This window comes from Dipodomys ordii, unplaced genomic scaffold, assembly GCF_000151885.1.
Source record: "Dipodomys ordii isolate 6190 unplaced genomic scaffold, Dord_2.0 Scaffold4, whole genome shotgun sequence".
NCBI classification, from domain to species: domain Eukaryota; kingdom Metazoa; phylum Chordata; class Mammalia; order Rodentia; family Heteromyidae; genus Dipodomys; species Dipodomys ordii.
In genome coordinates, this window is record NW_012267220.1 from 17,841,993 (window position 1) to 17,852,555 (window position 10,563).

The window sequence follows — 10,563 nt, forward strand, 5'->3', positions numbered from 1 at the left end:
ATCAGGGAAGAAAAGTCCATGGACCATTCTCTCCAAGTAACTAGCAAAAAGTCAAGCTGGAGGCTTAGTTTGAGTTAGAGTACCATCCAAACAAGCAAGCCAAGCTGCTAAAATAAATAAATCAATAAACTTGAAATGATAAAAAAAATTGTGAGGAACATGTTAAAAATCAAATGATTTTCATAAGCATATTTTAAGAAAAAGCTTTCAACATAATTTTAGTAAACATTTTAAGACTACTCATACAATAAATTTCTGCTTGCCCCAATCTAGATATTATAAAAGTATGTTTTCGAAGATTTTTGTGCTTTATAAATATCTAGCTTTGCTTACATTCTTCCAATTTTAAAATTTAAAGATAATTCTGTCATTATTATATTCCCAAGAAAAATTATTTGCAAATATTTTCCAACCATTATCCCTCTTGAGAAATGAAGTAAAGGGAAGATAATTTGGCATAAACATTGTGGGTTTTATCTATTAATCACAGTTTATCCTTTCATATTACTAAATCAGCCTCTTTGTCTCTCTGTCTCTTTTTCTCTGTCTGTCTTTCTGTCTGTCTGTCTGTCTGTCTCTCTCCCTCTCTCTGTATTAATAGCAGGATTTAAACTCAAGGCCTTGCACTTGATAGGTAAACATTTTGTTAAATCCTGACGGTTGCATTATTTCTACTGATATAGATGTTACCTTAAATGCTTAGTCTTGATTTCCTCTGACCTTTACCATGTCAATAATATCTAATACTAAAATTACTGGTGAAATGATTTACTGCTAGTAGGTAAAATGTGGGAATTAACAACAATTTCATTGATGACAGTTGTCACAAAAATAGTGGTATTATTTCTGCTAACTGATTTCCTCTACACTGAAATTATTTCAATGTACTATATTGTAGTGATAATGGTAGGGTATTGGGGAAGAGGGATATTGCTGAGAGACAAGACAGAACTGTTGATCAAGAAAGCATGAAAAACTCAAATTCCCTGCTGACTAGGCTAGTTGTTCTGAAGGACAAATGGCTGCATATTGTATAACCTGAAAACCCAAAGTACTTTTCCCCCCCAAAAAACTAGGATTTCCTAGAAAGAGAGATGATAGGAGGTAGGGGAAAATCAATATTTATAAGTGAAGCCTTATATGCCAGGAACATACCCTGTGTCAGTAAGACTTGTCTTCCCTCTGAACCACCTTAAGCTTGGAGAGGTAGAGAATGACAAGAGCATAGTGAATTAAGATTTTGTCTGTTTAAGATGATGACATCATTTTTTTTAGAAACAAATTTATTTATAGAAACTTGCAAAATGTTTTGATCACAATTTTCTTGGTAATAATTAGCAGAAACAAGAGGGGTATTAACATATACTGTAAGTGGTATTTAATACAGAATAAAAGATTGCTTATCCACTAGTTTTCCATATTCTAATTTTTAACAAACATAGAAAAGAAACAATATATATGAAACATTTGCTCAATATTTTTAAATTATCTTTCTAATTGGATGGATATTTCAATTTTAAGACTATCTCCTGATATGGTTGGTTGAGTGCTTGCCTACCTTTAACAAGGTCCTAGGTTTGCTCCCTAGCACCATAAGAAAAAAAATCTCCAAATTAAATGACCTTTCATTATTTGGGGGGGGCAATAATATTTTGGAGCTTGACTCAGGGCCTCAAGCTTTTTCAATTAAGTTGGTGCCCCACTACTTGAGCCATGCCTTTAGTTCTGACTTTTTGCTAATTAATTGGAGATAAAAGATTTCAATAATTTCATCTACCCATGCTGACTTCAATCTGGAATCCTCAGATCTCAGCCTGTAGGAATGAGACAATAGTCTCCAATACAACAATTCTGGAAAAATATTAGCAACTTCACAAATTTACAATTTCTCAAAGAACATTAAGTACACACTTGATAAACAATCTAGAGTATTTTTCACTTGCAGTTGAAAACATGAAAGTACTGAATGAGTAAAAAAAAAATCACTTTATAAATGAATAGTTGGCAGTTTGAGTTATTTAAGTTTTAAAATAGATCAACCACCTTGCTCGGTGGTAGCACACACCACAACCAGTATTGGAGAGATGGATGCTGAAGGACACTAGCCTGGGCTACACAGTAAGAGCTTGTTTATAAAACAGCAAGAAGAATATGAACTACTAACTATTATTGACTTATTCAAACAGTACTATGTTTCCTTTATCCTTGGATAACAAAATTCCTTACAGTATGAAAAGAGACCATCCTTTTGCTGATGAAAGGCTTCTAATCTTATTTGGTTTGGATCTTCAGGATGTCTCAAGGCAATTCCATTGCGCAGCAGCAGCAGCATTTTCCTTTTAGTTTTTCCACCAGGCAGAGGAAAATAGTATTCAAGAAATTCACCCAGAGCAATCAAGAGTTTCTCCTTAAATTCTTTTATAGTGAGTATTTTAGCTTTCATCTCATTAGTCATTTCAAGTCTTGATTTAGAAGGCGCCTCAATCTGACTTTCTAGTTCACTTTGGATTGTAGTAAGTGTGTCCATTATTTGTTGCTGTTCATCCAACCACTGCTGCTCTCTTGCAAAGTCTTCCTTTAACTTTTTATTCTTTGACTGAATAGTGGGTAGTATAATTTCAAGATCATGTTTCAATTTTTGAAACTCTTTCTTCCCTAATGTAGTTAGAACACCATCAGTCAGAGGAATTACTTCAGGTGTTTCATTCTGCCATTGCTTGAATTCAGCAGTCAAGCATTTCACTTGCATCATCAGTAATGATAGCTGTGCATTTGAATTAACGAGTGTCTCAGTTTCAATAAGCCACCATTTATTTTGACAATTTTCCATATCCTTCCAGAGTTCTTTACATTCTTTAATAAGTTCTTCTTCAGAATCTTTAACAAATTCTGTACCTGTAGTACTATCTGGATCTAGATCCTGTTCAACCACAGACATATCCTTGGTGATTTTTCTTAGCCTTAAAGGAAAAACCTCATACTGCCGCGAGCGGAACGTTCTGTGATGACATCATTTCTGAGCTTTATCAGGAACCATTCTCATCCATTCTAACTTCCCTTGCTGTGTGTTTAAGTCTTATAACCACGCAGGTGTTTGCAAATCTGGGCCTAAATGCTGTCCCTCAGCTCTTTAGCTCAAGCTAGTGCTCTACGCTTGAGCCATTGCACCACTTCCGGTTTCCTGAGTGGTTTATTGGAGACAAAGTCTCAGGGTCTTTCCAGCCCGAGCTGGCTTTGAACCGCAATCCTCAGATCTCAGCCTCCTGAATAGCTAGGATTACAGGCATGAGCCACTGGCACCTGGCTCATTGGACCTTTCCAACTTCTTCCTTAGGTATAAGGAGATACAGGATGTACCCTGGTAGGCATAATTTTTTTTTTTTTGGTCCGGTCGTGGGGCCTGAATTCTGGGCCTGGGCGCTGTCCCTCAGTTCTTCAGCTCAAGGCTAGCACTCTACCACTTGAGCCACAGCGCCACTTCCGGCTTTTTTCTTTTTGCTTATGTGGTGCTGAGGAATCGAACCCAGGGCCTCAGGCATGCAAGGTAAGCGCTCTACCACTGAGCCACCTTCCCAGCCCAATTTTTGAAAAGATCTTTACGAATTTTCCCTCATAGTATACCCAAGCAGAGGGTCCAACCATGGTATGCTGGGCTCCAGGCCCATAGAACTGTGAGTGGATATTGTTTTAGGATGCTAAGTGTATAATATAAAGCCATAGAGAACACCACTAATACAGATACTTATCTCAGGGAACTGCTGTTCAGGGCCTGAGGGGAGAAAGAAAGAGGATTACAGATGGATTTTGCAAGCAATTCCTTCAAGAAATCTTATACTCGATGCCAAAAACAGATCAAGAATTCCATTCTATCCAAAAATTATTTTATTAGATCAGAAGAATAAAAAAACACTCTAGAATAGCTTTGACAGAACATTAAACCTAAAAATACAATATACTCAGCTGAGATTTCATTTTTCATAACTAAAGAATAAAACTTGCCTTTTTCTACAAGGAAGCACCTATTTTCTGAGCTGCAAGTGATATCACAGTTTTTGTTCTTCCTCCTTCTCCCCTCCCCCCTTTGTCATCCTCTCTCAGTTTTCTTCTGACACAGGTTCTTGCTGTGTAGCCCACACCAGCCACAAACTCAATATCCTTGTCTCAACCTTTCAAGTTCATGCAGCATCAACATGCCCAGTGACCAAAATACCATTAGGAGATGCAAGATGTATTTATTTTACAAGGATTCATTGTATTTGGGTTGATAGCTTTTCACATAAGATGGTGAAATGAGTATGTTCACATACTTGCTTAAATTAGCAAAAAGTGCTATGGGTTTCAATAGCACTTGTCTCCTGGCAAGACTCTGTATAAATATATATATAAGCATCTCTGTAGAGAAGTTTCCTATAGAAGTCAACAGATCTGTACAAGCTGACTTTTGATTTTGCTCACCTTCTCATAATAATAATTGTTCACTGTGTAATTTCATTGGATTAGGCAGTGTTTTCCAGACAGAACCAGTAGGATATATATGTAGCTAGGTGACAGGAGGTTTACTGGGAAGTTGGATCATGCAATTCTAGAAGGTGCCAAGTTCTATGACTAACTCTCTGCAGTTTACAGAGGTCCTGAAGATGCTGACAGTGTTGTTCAGTGAGAATCTAAACATCTCAGGCTGGCCAGGTGCTGGGGGCTCATGCCTGTAATCCTAGCTTCTCAGCAGGCTGAGATTTGAAGATTGAGGTTTGAAGCAACCAGCCGAGTCAGGAAAGTCCATGAAATTCTCACCTCCAATTAATCACACACACAAAAAAAAGCTGGAAGTGAAACTGTGGAAAGCCTCTAGTCTGAACAAAAAACCTAAGGGACAATGTGTAGGCACTGTGTTCAAGCCCCAGTACTCTCTCTCTCTCTCTCTCTCTCTCTCACACACACACACACACACCCCACAGTGATTTTTACATACTTCTCTTCTGAGCACACACTCTTGTTTTTTCCCAGTTCATCTGCCAGGATATTGACTGGGATCTTATTAGGGGCTTTATATTATTCATATATCAGTGACCCCATAATCTTTCTAGTTTTCCAATCACTAAGACTGAAATAGTCTTTCCTCCCACCATATGCAAACAAGTAGAGGGTGCATTTTCCTTGGCTCTTAATATACCCAGCTGGCCTTTTCATTTATACCTAGAGTTATTTTCTTGATGGAAGACTACATTTTTCCATATAGAAACATGTCTGCTCTATGCAATAGGTTTTTCCCCAAAACAAAAAAAGCCTAAAACAAAAAAATCAAAGATATCTCACACTTTGCCAAGTCATGTTCTAAAAATAATGGTTTCTGTGTTAGAACAAAACAATCACTACACAACTAAAACCAGATGCACACCTAAGACACATAGACTTCTAAAAACAACAAACACAAAGTATGTGGTTATTATGAAGCTGGCTTTTCAAGAAATGAAAGTTATTTGGTAGATACTTTGTAGAAGGTTGAGGCTGTGCAAAATGCACAACAGAACAATGAATTAAATCACTCTAAGATACTATCTGGTACAACCGAGCCAAGAACGGTATGAGGTACAGAGTCATCATGGTAGCAGAGAGATTATGACACAGACAACTTGCACACTTGGCAGTGCTAATACACTTGGCTTTCAACTTTTCTTACTTGTAACTAAATTTCAGTGTACTGGGAGGAAAAATAAAACATGTTTGAAGCAACGTGATTTTCTCATTATACTAAACCAACTCTCTTTTTTAATTTTTGCATTATAGAAACATGTTATTTCTACTACAACATTTGATGTCTAATCCAGTATTACAATTACAAGGATGCTTGATAACTAAGTGAACTTGGAATTTCACATGTGCTTGATATTATTACAACTGGGACTCCTCATGCTAAACGTTCTTCTAGCCCTAGCCAGACACCAGTGGCTCAGGCCTGTAATCCTAGATATGCAGATGCTGAGATCTGAGGATCATGATTTAAAGACAGCCTGTGAAAAAAGTCCATGAGACCTTTATCTCCAATTAACTACCAGAAAAGCCAGACATAGAGTTGTGGTTCAAGTGGTAGAGTGCTACCCTTGAGCAGAAAAGCTCAGAGACAGTACCCAAGCCCTGAGTTCAAGCCTCAGGCATGGCATGCATGCACACACACACACACACACACACACACACACACACACACACACTTCTTTCAGGACAGCTATATGTTCTCAAGTTTTTAGTTGCTTTCTCTGTGTCAAGCCTTAATTTCTTTTTTTCCATTATGAAATACAAAATGGATTATATGATTTATTAAGCCCCAGAACCACCTAGTTATAACATGGAAGGCAAGCCTTAATTTCTATTTTAGATCTTTTCATTGATCTTCAGATTGTATCTGTTGACTAGAAATTGCTATTCAAATATCATGTGGGCACCGTGAAGACAACATGTCCAAAATTTGATGTAACTGTACCTACAGACACATTGTAATTCCCTCATCACTGTTCAGTTTCTGAAGACTATCGGGAGCTGTAAATGTGGCTAAATTGGTAGAGCATCTGCTTAGCAAACACAAAGTTGTGAGTTCAAACACTAAGATTTCCATAAAAGGGAAGATACTAACATTGGCAATGAAAGTCTTCTCTGTAGTTCTCTGGTTAACCACAGATCTTAGCTCTCTCAATCTTCTTTATTCATCATTAGCAAAGACTACATTTCCACACCCCCACTGCCTGTATCTGAGAACTGCAACCAAGCCCCATGTTCTATGATTGTTTTAACTATTTGGAACTCAATCTTCAGTCATTCAAAAAAAGAGTCCTATCACACCAGACTTGTTTATTTTGACATTAAGTTACATGCTTTCATGTTTGCAAGGCCCTGCCTATTTTGTGCATGTTCTCAATCAGGACAATCTCCCTTGTGAGGCTAGCTTCCTGGAGTCAGGAACTTACCACGTTCTCCAGCTCGTAGTATAGTTTAGGTCTCACATTTGAGCAAATCGGTATTAGTGCTGTGGTGAAGTATAGCTACAAACTTTGCCCCTGGATTCTTAGTCTTCTCCTTGACCATGTGGCCATCCTTATTTGGAAGAATCTCATGGAATTTCTATTCTCTCTTCCCAGAATAATGTTTCCTTATGAAATTCTTTCACCCTAAGAAATTTCAGGAGGTCTGGAGCCTTCTCAATGATATACAAAGCATAATAGAAAATAGACTTCAGATTGAGAACATAGAAGTTCAGTGTTCTTGGTGAATCTTACTTATATGTTGGATTTCTCCATTTGTAAATATCTTTACACTAAGTGCCACAACCGAGAGTTTCTTTCTTTCTTTTCTTTTTTTACACCTTTAACTCCTTCCTCCCTCCCTCCTTCCTTCCTTCCCTCCTTCCTTCCTTCTTTCTTTCTCTCTCTCTCTTTCTTTCTTTCTTTCTCTTTCTCTTCTTTCTTTCTTTCTCTCTCTCTCTCTTTCTTTCTTTCTTTCGCCCCTCTTTTGTGCCCATCCTGAGGCTTCAATTCAAAACCTGGCATTGTTTCTTAGCTTTTTTTTGGCTCCAGGTTAGCACTGTCACTTGAGCCACTGTCACTTGGCAGGGTTAATTGGAGGTCAGAGTCCTACAGACTTTTCTGCCTCGACTAGCTTTGAACCCTGATCCTGAGATCATGGCATCCATAAAAGCAAGGATTACACGTGTGAGTCATCAGCACCCAGTTTTCACGAGTTTTTGTTTGTTTTGGATAGAGTCTTGCTTCCAATGCAGGCAAGCATCTGAGCTTGATCTGTCCATAGCTGCTGGAATCATAGGCATGTTTGCCAGTGTGTCTGGTCTCCCCTCATGGAGACAGAATCTTACGGACTTTACTGTCCAGCATCACAATCAACCCAATTTCAGCATCCCATGTGGATTGTGCTGACAAGTGCCTCCCAGTTAGGGACTGAGCAGGAGTGTCTTAAACTTTTCTTCTTGGGCAGACCTCAAATCTCTGTTCTCTTATTCTTATCTTCCTTAAGGAGGTAAGATTACAATATGTTAATATACCAGGGAATGTTATACATTGTATCTGAGATATATATCTCATATTCTTTTTATGCATTCATCTCTCAGTAGACAATGTGTGTTGTTCCCATGCTGGCTATTTGAAGTGAAGTAATGAGCATTGGTTCTTGATGCATCCTGGTTTCAATCCCCTAGTACTAATAGTCAGAGTGGTATTTCTGGTCATTCTCTGTTTAATGTTTTGAGGAATTTCAGTATTATTTTCCATAATGGCTATACCATGTTGCATTCTTATGGTCACTGTACCAGAGTTTGAACTGTTCCATGTTCTCTTAAATTCTCTCTCTACTCTCGTTCTCACATACACATGCTGTTCTAAAAGTTGATCTCTCATTGTGGCTTTTCACTTGAAATATCTGATAATAAATGGATCGTTGGAGGCCTTTCCTTCTTCCTTTCTTTCTTTCCTTCTTTCTTTCCTTCCTTCCTTCCTTCCTTCCTTCTTTCTTTCTTTCTTTTTCTTTCTTTCTTTTTTTTAGTTGATTATGGGGCTTGATCTCTAGGCCTGGGCGTTGTCCCTGAGTTCTTCAGCTCAAGGCAAATGTTCTACCACTTGAGCCACAGCACCACTTCCAGTTTTCTGGTGGCTAATTGGAGATAAAAGTCTCATTGACTTTCCTGCCCAGGATGGCTTTTAATTGTGATCCTCAGTTCTCACCCTCCTGAGTAGCTACAATTACAGGCATGAGCCACCAACACCTGGCTTTTTTGTATCTTCATATACATTGATGTAGTTGTCAACATTTATAGCATGATATTATTTTTCCTAATGTCAGTAGAAATTCATAATGGAGGGATATGCACATATCTCCATCTGGAATACACATCGAGTAGTATATTTTGCAGTAGAGATCCAACTTGGTTTTTCCAGATGGCTATGCCCACTTGTCCAAAACCGTGCATTGGTTAATCTGGCTTTTCCACACTAATATGGAATGACAGATTTTTGAAACCAAAATTTGATGCAAGATATTTTTCAATCAAATATTCACCTACCTCAATGCCCCTGTAATACATATGCCCTCCCTATATCTAAAGTTCCATTTTTCTTCATGGGCCAATCTAAATACATCTGGATGACAATTGTCACTCAGGACCTCTTGGGATATTTCTACCATCACCTTATCATGAAGAAATATGCCAGGGAAGAGATACTTGAAGTGTAAAACCAGAGACCATGTCTGGAAATGGAGTGGTAAACTATATTTTAAGAAGGCTCACTTAAGCTGTGAATTTATTTTACCTATGAACTAAGCTGAGTCAATGTTTTCAGAGAAGTGGTAAAGAAGTGGGTATCACCAGTGATTACAACTATCATAACCTAAATAACAGCCATTCAATTTTTTTTCCTGACAGTCCTTGAGAAGTTTTCTTTGAGATAACTGAAATTTTTCATGTACTCACAAAGTCAACAAGTGAGATGCAGTGTAGTGTTTTGATAAAGTGAATGGCTGGCAGATAGAAGGCCCAGTTTTCTAACCATTGACTATAATTCTATTATTGTATAATTTATTTGTTAATTTAAGACATTTTTATAGATAAGTTGAATCCCTGTTATGTGAAAATAATTCTTCTATTAAGAAATAAGACACAGATATTATATACTTTATTTTAAAAATGAGTTTATGTTGAAAAAATAAATGGAATGGAATACATCAATGTGACTTCAAGATTGAATACTACTGTCTCTAAATTCCGAATCAGAACACAGGCTCTGTGATGTACCAAAGCTCCATGATAAGCCTTTGTCTAGTTATTCTAGTCACTGATAAAGTCCTTTGGATTGATGTGGGAGTAATAGATCAAATGAAGACGATGGTTCATAAATATTTTTTTCTATGGTAGCATTCAGGGTCCCTATAATTTTTTTTTTTTTGGGTCCGGGCGTGGGGACTGAACTCTGGGCCTGGGCTCTGTCCCTCAGCTCTTCAGCTCAAGGCTAGCGCTCTACCACTTGAGCCACAGGACCACTTCTGGCTTTTTTTCTTTTTGCTTATGTGGTGCTAGGGAATCAACTCAGGGCCTCATGCATGCAAGGCAAGCGCTCTACCACTGAGCCACCTTCCCAGCCCCCCTATAATTTTTTAAAAAAATACATTTAAGACTAGTTTCAGAAGTATTTAGAAATGTGTCCACTTAGTAGCCTAGAAACAACTGAAGCTTCATATCTAATTGACTCTACCTTTCTTCCTATAAAACATAAGATAAGTCTGCTCAGGTACTTTCTTTTCTTTCTTTCTTTCTTTCTTTCTTTCTTTCTTTCTTTCTTTCTTTCTTTCTTTCTTTCTTTCTTTCTCTCTCTCTCTCTCTCTCTTTCTTTCTTTCTTTCTTTCTTTCTTCTTGGCTCAAGTCTCATTCCAATAGTTCGCAATTGCTTTGGAAGGGATGTATGCTTAAAATATTCACACCAATGACTTCAGGCAGGTGAGTTTGGGCTAAAGCCAAGGAAGAAGCACTCTGGTACAGAGAATTTCTTTTTATCCAAGTTGAAGATAAAACAA

At 37.7% G+C, this 10,563-nt stretch overlaps 1 pseudogene; it reads right to left on the reverse strand.

Moving 5' to 3' along the window:
• Positions 1 to 2,188: 2,188 nt before the first annotated feature.
• LOC105991345 lies at positions 2,189 to 2,975 on the reverse strand (annotated as a pseudogene).
• Between the last annotated feature and the right edge of the window lie 7,588 nt (positions 2,976 to 10,563).